The following is a 10,749-nucleotide window of genomic DNA, read 5'->3' on the forward strand; positions in this document are numbered from 1 at the left end:
TTATTGTCGATGTTTAAATACGATGTTAAATGAAGTTGTTTATGATTGATGAATATGATGTTTTAAGATGTTGTTTATTATCATTTGATATTGTTATATTATGATATGACATGAATTATTTATGTGATCCATATGTTGTCAAGATGTTAAGACGTTAAGATGATAAGAGTTGTTAAGTCGTCGAGTCGTTATGAAGTCATCAAGTTGTTAAGATGTTATGTTGTCAAGATATCAAGATGTTAGGATGTCATAGATGTTCATAAAGTTTCTAAGACGTAAGATGTTGAGTCCATGCATACTCATTTAAAGATGAGGGCTCATGCCCTGGAGCTTTTGCTCAACCACGACGATGGAGCTTTTGCTCAACCACGACGATGGAGCTTTTTGCTCAACCACGACGATGGAGCTTTTGCTCAACCACGACGATGAGGGCTTATGCCCTAGGAGTATATTTATGCTCAACCACGATGATGAGGGCTTATGCCCTAAAATGGTACCACATGCATTTGCATTGTCATGATGATCAAAGATGGTTTAAGACGTTAAGAGTTGCATAGTTGAGTCTAGATGCATTGTCAGGTCAAGTTGTTAAGATGTCAAGTTATCGAGATGTTAAGATGTTAAGATGTCAAGTTGATGAGCTATTAATGAAGTGCTTTATGAATGATTATGATGCTTAAGATGATGAATGATTATGATGTGTATGATGATTGATTACGAAGTTTCTTATGATGATTGATTATGAACACTACTAAAAAAACATCGTTTTCGGACGGAATTTTCGGACGGATACAATTTTGTCTGAATTTTTCGGACGGATTTGAGACGGTTTTAACGGAGTGAAATTTCCGTCCCAAATCCATCCCAAAATCGTGTGAAAATTCCATGACATGTTCAAACAGGGTTTTTTCCCACGAATTTCGGACGGATTTCTTTAAAAAAACAATTTCGTCCCAAAACCGTGTGAAATATTGAGACGGATTTCGGACGGCTAATATTTTTGAGGGTTTTAATTGGGAAAGTTTCATCTCCCGCTTATCTCAAAATTTCTCTCGCGTGTTCTGTTCTCATTACCCTAAAATTTCATCTCCCTCTCTCATAACCCTAAAACCAATTTTAAACCAATTTCTCTGTGTGCTGCTATTCAATCAACTTCTTGTGTCCTGCTCTTCAATCAATTTCTTCCAAAATCTTCTCAAGGTCGTCAATCAATTTCTCAAGCTCACCAAGGTTAGCTTCTCTTCTCTTCTCTTCAGATCTGAGGATTCTCTGTAGTTTTTTTTAATTTCTCAGTGTTTTCTTCAACAAATCAAGCATGTTACCATAAACTTGTACATGATTCTTTGTTCAATTTTAGGATTTATTTTGTTTTACTTATTAGGGTATTTAATGTGCTTAACTACCTAATAGAAATGAAAGGTGCTGGCATTTTTGGACCTGCTACAGAGGCTTGAGTGGCTCGGTTTTATGCTACTGGTTTTTTATTGTTTAGGCCACAGATTATGTATTTGTTTTGTGTGTTCTTTTTGGCATTTATACCTTTCCCTGTACCTTTTTTGGGCTGTGCTTGTTTTGTATTTCTTCTGGTTTCTGTCGAACAATAGGCTTTCTGCTGTTGTTGCTGTAGCTTTTTGCACTTCTGGTGCGTGTGGTGTTATAATATATATGTTGTTTCAAAAAAAAAAAAACTACCTAGACTTTGATTCACGTTTGGTGTTGAAAATAATTGTGAGCTTTGTGCTTAATTGTGGGTTTTGTGTTGAAAATAATTGTGGGTTTATTTCTTTGTTCACTTTTTGCTGTTGAAAGACTTTGATTCACTTTTAAGTTCTAAATTGTGGTTATAGACTTACAGTTACGGTTTCAATTACTTTTTGATCATTGATAATGCTAATAAATGCAGCCAATTTTTTAAGATGGTAGTAAGACATAAACTGTTTGTGGTTGCGATCACAGAGCAATTATTGATATCACGGTTAAATGTCATTGCAATGCAATTTTTATTAGTTGTGTTTTAAGTATAGAGAATTGAGAGAAATCTCATATTGCATAGACTGCTGAAAAAATACAAGTGTTTGAGCTATATACGCGGCTCACAAATCACAATAGCTAGCTAACTAACTACTAACTAATAACAGTTACATCTACTGCTAACAGATGGAAAACTGTCCTAATTGACTTTAGATGAAGTTAGTTGAATCTGACTCGCTTCTACATCCTTAACAGTACCAGGGTACTCCTAAACCTTTACTTCCTTAATAGTTTTAAAGTACACCTAAACCTTTAAATTTTTATCGCCATTGTAATCACTTTCAAAATTTTTTTGTTCAATTTCATTAAATAGAGTAAAAAGTTTTAGTGCTTTACGGCTGAGTTGTTTAATTTCTTATATGTGTAGTTAAACAACTTGAAACCATACATTAAATAGAGTAAAAGTTGAAACCACCTGGTCTATATGTGTAGTTTCTTTGTTTAACAACTTTGGATCATAAACCACATGCTTAATCAGTTTTTCTGTTTTGTTAAAGATTCAATTATATGTGTGTCTATCTCATTTTATATAATTCTAGTATTTTGTAGACAGAAGCTTATGCTTTAATTAATACTGGAGCTTTAAATTTAAGATATAATTTTAGTATTTTTTTAGATAGAAGCTTAGTATTTTGTAAACAAAAGCTTAAGCTTTAATTCAAATAGGTTATGACATATAATCTCATATGATAAATGCTTATTGAATAAGTGCTTACTAGGTAGTGGTTTTGTTTAGATAAACAACTTAATTAAGTGCTTATTGTATTGGTCTTGTTTTGAGGACTGTTGGAGCGCTGCTGTTTTGCTTGGCCTGCTTCTGCTGCAAATCTGAGTTGCTGTTGGCGTGTTGGGTGTTTTTCAGCTGGGAGTGTCGTGCTGTTTTCTGTTGTTCAGCAGGGGTGCGGCTGTTTTGCTGGGTTTTTTTGGGGCGTGAGGGAGGGATAGGCTTGTTTTGACACAAGTACATATCAGCCACTTTGCTTACTAGGTATTGTTGATAATTTTTTCTGTTAAATAAAAACTATAGAACTTTTGCTCATAAAGTGAGCATTTATGTTTCATGTTTCTCCTTTTTTGATTCTGTTAAGTTATTACAATTTTTATTCCAGAGTTTGGTTTAGATTTAGATTAATTAGTGGTGATTGATTGACAAGTATGTAATTATATACTCTATTGAGTTTTGGTCATTTCCACTACTATTGTTTTTGTAACCAGCACTTAAGAGGTGGAAGGACTTTATCCTCCCGAGGTCGACACTTAACTGGTAGAGGGAGAATTGTTGTAGATGTTACACCTACTATACCATCTCCACATGTATCTCCAAATCAATCATTATCACATGTACAACCTGCACCATCACTTCTCCAGCTCTCCTCTTTCGTGAAACCTTGTAAGCCCCTAACTCATCTTCTATTTTATTTCTTTTCCAATTCTAGTTGATAATTCTCTATGTTAATGTTCTCTCTGTTAATCTTTCATTCATACTTGAATCATACCATAATATTATTGATTTTTGTTATGTCATCAAATTGGAACTTGAGCATATTCATAAATTTGGGGAATTTAATGTTTTGATTCAGACATACTTATGGATATTTGCACAGCTATCCCCCTTTTGGGATTGACTCTCTTCCTTTATTTGTTCATTCAGTTTTGCTGAAAATTGTTAATGAATTTGGTTTCACCTTCACCTTCAATTTTCACATAACCTTAATCAAACCCTTCTGAAATCACTAAACCATGTTTCACATCACTCTGAATTCATTTACTATTTTATAAATATGTATATATCATAAGTGATATTGAGGGTGTGAAGGTTCCTCTCCATAATTTAACAGTCTCTCTTTTGGATCCACTATTTAATTGAATGAAGGCTTGCCTATCTGTCTATCATCTATGCGTTTTGGTTCACTTGTATATATATAGGAAGGATTCATATATTTTCTCTTCTTGTATTTTGTTCATCAGAGCATTGAATTTCATTTTTTGAAATTGTTTAGCACAATGAAGAGTCTTTGGACATAATTAGCATATTGAGAAGTATCTTAATTACTTCTTACTGATGAAAATTGCTTTACCTAATAAAAATTCATCATCATCATTGTCTCTATTTGTAATTATTTTCTAAATTACTTCTTCATTCAGATATTGACCTGTCACTATATAGTATCTTCTAGTTCTACCTACTGTGTCTTTGTATTCAATCATCAATTTGTACCTCAGTCCTTGTAACAATGTTGGTTCTCTGATTTTATTTGAATTTGTTGTTACAAGATACAACATACTATAATTATGAGTATCATTTTATTTGAATTTGTTGTTACAGATTTTATTTATCTATAATTTATCTATAATTTTAATTTACCTATAATTTAAGTTATGATAATAGAGCTAAGAAAGGATAAGTTTTAATTTATATATGATTTTACTGACATTGCAGCTTTATAATTGGTTGTTATTTAAATGACTAATAAAATTCAAAATTGTAGGGAAATTTTAAGAAGAGAAAAGCAGAGCTTTTGGAAATATCTATGTCTCAAAATCAAGAGGAAGAAGGATTGTTTTCTGAAAGCCATCATAGTATGCTAGATGACTTGACTATTTGGTCATGTTATTGTTTTCTCAAAATCTAGTGCAATTGATTGTTACTTTTATTGTTGAGCACTGACTAATGAACAATTTAGCCATGTTATTGTGTTAGAACATTGAGCACTTATATGATTCTAGTTTATATAATTTTGTTTCAGGCAATGGGCCTTTGTTTACTCTTGAGTTACTATTTATTTTTATTTGATTTAGTATGTATTATTGATTATAAATTGTGGCAATCCTGTAAAATAAAAAAAAATTATAACCACGTCCGAAAAGCATGGAAATTTTTTAAAGCAAATTAAATCCGTCCGAAATTCGTTGGAAAATTTAAATTAAATCCGTCCGAAATTCGTAGGAAATTTAATTAAATTCCGTCCCAAATCCGTTTGAAGTATAGTCCAACGTGTTTGTGTGAAAACCGTCTGAAATCCGTCTGAAATATATTTCGGACGGAATTTGGGACGAAAATACGATTTGCGACGCGGTTGTTTCGGACAGCGCCCTATCCGTCCGAATTCCGTCCGAAAACGGATTTTCGTCCGAAATCCGTGGGAAATGTCCGTAAATTCCGTCCCAAAACCGTCTGAAATTCCGTTTGAAAATGACTTTTTTTTAGTAGTGGAAGTTGTTTATGATAAGATGCTATGTGATTTATGATAAGATGCTATGTGATTTATGGTATGATGCTATGTGATTTATGATATGATGCTACATGTTTACTAATGATGATATGTGATGATGTATGTGATATTATTGATAATATAAGATGAAGTATATGACTAATATAGGAAGAATAGTGACACTAGTTAAGAAAGTTTAAGTTGTTAGATATGATTAATGAATTATAAGATGTTTAAGTTGTTGAATGTACTTTATATGATTTATATGCTTTATATTATTGTTTGAGAAATCTCACCCCTCTGCTTGGAAATGTTGCTCTTCGTATGGGTAACTTGCAGGTAACCAGGATTAGTTGTGGTCGTGAGTGGACTCCTCACAAGTGTGTCTTAGGTGCTCTGATACGTAACGAGATGGGATTATGTCTTTACTTTCTGTTCCTTACGTATTACTTTATGAATCTTTCAAGAATTGATGTTGAACTAAGTTTTATGAAATTTTATATTGAGGCCCTTGTGCCAAAGATTATTTAAGTTGTCAAACTATTCCGCTGCGAAGTTTTAAAGATTATGTTGTTATATTTTTGAAGGATAAATTATTATTCCATTTACGTTTTTTTTAAGAAATGTGACATTCCGTTTTATGATGAAAAACTCTGATTTTATTTAAGAAATTTTTACGTTGGGAAAACGGGGTGTTACACATAATACAAGATATAGCTTAAAATAAACAAGCTATTATAACGAGGCCAATATAATTGTACAATCACCTTTGGGCAGAATGCACAAACTAAGGTCGAAACCCAAGCCAAAACCTCAAATGAGTTAATCAATGAGGATACATTGAACTTGGGAAATTGTCACCTTTGGGCAGACAAATTCTTTGGTTCAACATATACTCCAATAACTCCATCTTATATAAGTTAATCAATGAGCATGCATAATAAAAGCATAACAATTATCCTTTGAGGAAATATATGAGACAAAACATGAATGCATCAAAATATATTATTTGACAAGATATAGCTCGAAATAAACAAGCTATCACAATGAGGCCAATATATTTGTACAATCACCTTTGGGCAGAATGTACAAACTAAGGTTATAACCCTAGTCAAAACCTCATGTAAGTTAATCAATGAGCAGAATTGTCAGAGTGATGACAAAGGGGACCTAGCCTCTCTATTTATAACCGTGCAACCCTAGGCATCACCCATCATGGGCCTAGTGTTTGGGCCTACACTATGTTTCTACACAAATCAGATTAAGTGTCCAAAAGCCCGATATTTATTGATCACTTTTATTAGGGCCTAAGCATCATCAAATGGATCACACCATCAGTCCGTTTTTATTAAAACCAAAACCAACAATTGATTGTAGCCCACAAAATATTAGAAGAAATTCTAACATGTCAACCCTGATAAAGTCTGTGCAAGTGTTGTTGATCAATACCTTGAGATGAACAAAATGTAACAACACAAGCTGCGCATTATATGTATATAATTTGTAATGTACTCTAGTAAAACAAAAAAGAGAGTGTGATCATGCAACATCTACCTTTCCAATTTGATAAATAAATTATTCAAAATATGGATCCATTGTAGATAAAAATATATAAAAAATAAAGAGGATGTTAGTCTGAAAAAAAAAAAAAACTGCACATCAAAGAATTATACAATGGCTTAATATAAAAGAGAGTCAGCCATCGTTTTTCATGCAAGTCTTTCAAAGACAAAAATTTTTTCCATGTGAAAACATTATTACCTGTGATTATACAACCAAATGTTGATGGCATTCTTACAATAGCATAAATGTGATATATTTAATAAATGACGATATACTTCATTATCCCAAGAATTACATAGTGATGTATAGAAGAACTTGAAATTAATTTTCCAAAGTTCTAATGATGTGGAAATTAATAACTTAAGAAAAAGAAGGATTCTAACCTTATATGAATGAGCCCGTGATACTCATTTTTTTCAGCTGTCAATGTTCACATTGCGTGAAGGGGGGGAGTTGGTATACCCTACACTGGAGGTGGTGATGACGGTGTGACTGAGTAGAGGGACTTTGAAGCGAAACAATTGAGCAGCGGACTATGCAGTGTGACCGACATAAGTGAAGGATGTATGATGCAGATCGACCGGGAAGCGTGTGGATTAGTCGTTCGAACACGCATGTTGATGGGGTTGTAATAGATAGGAAAAAGGAAAAGTTTGGGATTGGAAGATGAATTGGGGATGGAAAAAGGGGAAAGAGTGAATAAATTTGGGAATATTGGATTATGACATATGAAAATTATGGATTAGGGATTAGAAGAGGGGATTAGGCAAGGTTTGGAATTAGAAGAAGGTAGAATTGTTTTGGAGAAGGGGAAAAATTCTGCAAACCTCTAACTCTATACGTATACATATGATTTTGTGTATGTGGCATATAGATAATTTAGGGGTCTAATGTAATAAGTATATAAATTGTCACTTCTGTAATTTTCTATATTGCAACTATATAGGTGAGCTTCTGAGAATGGGTAAAACTGAAAAATTAGTTCATTAAAGTCAGCCTTATTTTTCTCTTAGTTGATTGTTGGTGAGCTTCAGAGAATGGGTAAAAGAGGAGGGTTAGTTCATCAAATCCAGCCTTATTTTTCTCTTAGTTTGTTGTTTCCTAAATACTTGATCAACATGTGACAATTTAGCAAATGTGGGAAGGTAGAATTTTCAATAAAAGACTACGTCAAAATTCATCAAAAGCAATAATAATAATGTTATAAAACTAAAGAATTTTCAATAAAAGACTAACTCAAAATTCATCAAAAGCAATAATAATAATGTTATAAAACTAAAGAAATAAGAACAAGAAAAGAGCAAGAGAGGAGGAGAGAAGAGAGAGAAATATTCTATTATTCTCTTGTAGTCTACAAATGTTACTTGTGGTCTCTATTTACATAGAAGTACAAACATATGACTTAAGAGTTAAGTACTTAAAGGATAAGTACAAATAAGTGTGACTTAGAGGATAAGTAATATGGTGTCACCTAGGAGATAAGTACAAGGGTTTGTGGACATCCACTTATTATATTCATAACACTCCTCCTTGGATATTCTAGTGAAAGAAAAAGAGTACAACATCTTTTTGTGTCATAATCTGCCTCATTAAAAACCTTACCAGGAAAATTCAATGGGATAAAATCATGGTTAAGGGAAAAAGAGTGCAGAGCACATTCATAAGATGAAGATGTTCAAATATCTCTTATATTGGTTACTCAAAATCTTTACTTGGCGGTGACTATGTAGAAAGATATGATCTATCTCTATACTCTTGAGATATTATCTTCATATTGAGTAGTTGAAAGAACCTCCTTTTAAAAATTAGAAAACCGCAATTGTCATGTATGTGTAAATTCATAATGTTATGAATAATATTAATATGATGTGGATGTCCATATTCCATATGGTTTTCTATGTTCTTTAACTCCCAAGAGTTAATGCCAATATTCATTGTTAATGGCACTTAGTCTTATGGTTCTTCATGTACTTGTAACTTACCACATTTGTGTCCTATAAATAGGACTTATATCTCAATGTAAAGAACACACTTGTGAAGTAATGCAACATACTCTCTTGTTCTCCCTTTATCCTTTTCTCTCTACTCTTCTTCTATGTTGTACGCTATCTTGCAATACTTCAGATTAATTTTATAACACATTATCAGCACGAGGCTCGAAAAGTACAAGATGGTAATATTGATTCTCGTTACTTCTTTTTATGATGTTTTTTGAGATTGCTCGTCAAATGATATTTGGTTTTAGTGAATGATATTTTTCTTGATCCATATTAGTTCAACGTAAGAAAATTTTCATTCTTCATTCATAATATATTCATGCTAAATAGTTTGATTGATCTCCTTCACACCTCTATTTGCTAAATGTAGTTTTTATGATTATGTGAGCAATGATATTAATCTTTTTGACAATTGCTGCAGTAAACTAGAAATACATACTATTGTTTCTTTTCTATTTTTTGGGTTCGAAAATCATATATTAGATTTCTCTCCTAACCATGTGCACATTTAAACATGATTTCCTCCATAAAAGAGAACTTTTTATTGATTTTTTTGGAATTCACTTGTTAATACTTGTGCATGCATCAACTTATTCATATTTATTAATATCATTTGTTATTGCATCACAATTTTTAGATTTTACTATGAATTTTATTGGAATTCACTTGTTATGATTTTTTGGAATTTTTAGATTTTGCAAAATAAAAATATTGTGATTTTCCTTTGTCATTGTCGATAGACGTTTGTGGTTGAGTTCTTGAAGAACTAGATATTTGTTCATAATTTAAATATATAAGATCTATTTGATCTTAGTATAAGTTGAACAATATAAAAATTTGAATATGCTCCTGAAGTAGCAAAATCGAGAAAATAATATCAAGAATTGATATATTAGAGATTATCATTTATACGATACATGCGAAGATGGTAAACTTTTAATTTTACATATGAATATAGTTTAAATTGAAATGTGGTAGTTTAAAAATTGAAATAACACAAAAGAAATTTTAGGTTTATTTTACACTATAAGTGCTGCATTATTAATTTTAAAAGTTAAAGCAATATCGAACAAAAAACACCAACTATATATGTAAATTGAGATATTTTGGATGACTAAAATGTGTGATACTTTGGACGAAAAAGCCTGCACCCCGTAACCCAGGGTCTTGGATCCACCACTACTGACGACCAAACCAGAGAACTGTCACACACAACAGCCGCTTAAAGGAATGGTGCCAGAACAAAAGGAGAGAGAATAGAAGAACTGCAGAAGAACATAGGAGGAGCGGATTTTGGAATTCAAAATTGTTGAAGATTGTCATTTTTATATAAAAATAAAATGACAGAAGTTGTAGCCATGGAACCCGTTGAGCCTTTAAATATGGAAATGAGAAAAACCTAAAGTCGCTTATGGTAAGTGCAATTCCAATGTTCATGGGCAAGTGGAAAATCACAGAAAATATGCATTGATTTTAATCAATAAAATGCATGAAGTGCAATCCCATTGAGCCTTGGAACCCGTTGTAGCGGTCATTATTGTTTTGTTTCATGATTACAAAAAATTAATTTAATCAAATAATAAAATTAACAAATAGAATTATTTGTAAATTAGGCTGAGAGTTTCCCTTTTTAGCAAATATTAGAGAAGTGTATGTTGGAAGGAATTAACCATAGTATGAGACTTGCCAAAAAACTAACCTTACTTTTATGTGTCAAAAAGAGCAAGATAAATTGCCAAAAAAAGAAAGAAGAAGATGAACAGAGTGGGAGAGAAGGGTGGAAATTGGAGAGCTTGTTAAGGATCACATGGAACGTGTACATTTAAGTGGAAAAGATCTGAACCGTTAATTTTAATCCATTGGCTCTATAGATTATCTATTTCCTCAACCGAGCAACTTTTGATAAAAGGGGAGTATCTATTGAGGAAATCCCTCTTAAGATCTTC

General features: G+C 32.2%; 1 long non-coding RNA gene across 1 annotated transcript; it reads left to right on the forward strand.

Moving 5' to 3' along the window:
- The first annotated feature begins 746 nt into the window (after positions 1-746).
- LOC146915731 (uncharacterized) lies at positions 747-4,794 on the forward strand. Its single transcript, XR_015014728.1, has 4 exons — positions 747-1,230; positions 2,813-3,019; positions 3,247-3,421; positions 4,521-4,794. It is a non-coding gene; the product is annotated as an uncharacterized LOC146915731 (long non-coding RNA).
- Positions 4,795-10,749: the final 5,955 nt, after the last annotated feature.

This window comes from Medicago sativa, chromosome 6 (assembly GCF_051527215.1).
Source record: "Medicago sativa cultivar Bolivia chromosome 6, Bolivia_mono, whole genome shotgun sequence".
In the NCBI taxonomy this organism is placed as follows: Eukaryota; Viridiplantae; Streptophyta; class Magnoliopsida; order Fabales; family Fabaceae; genus Medicago; species Medicago sativa.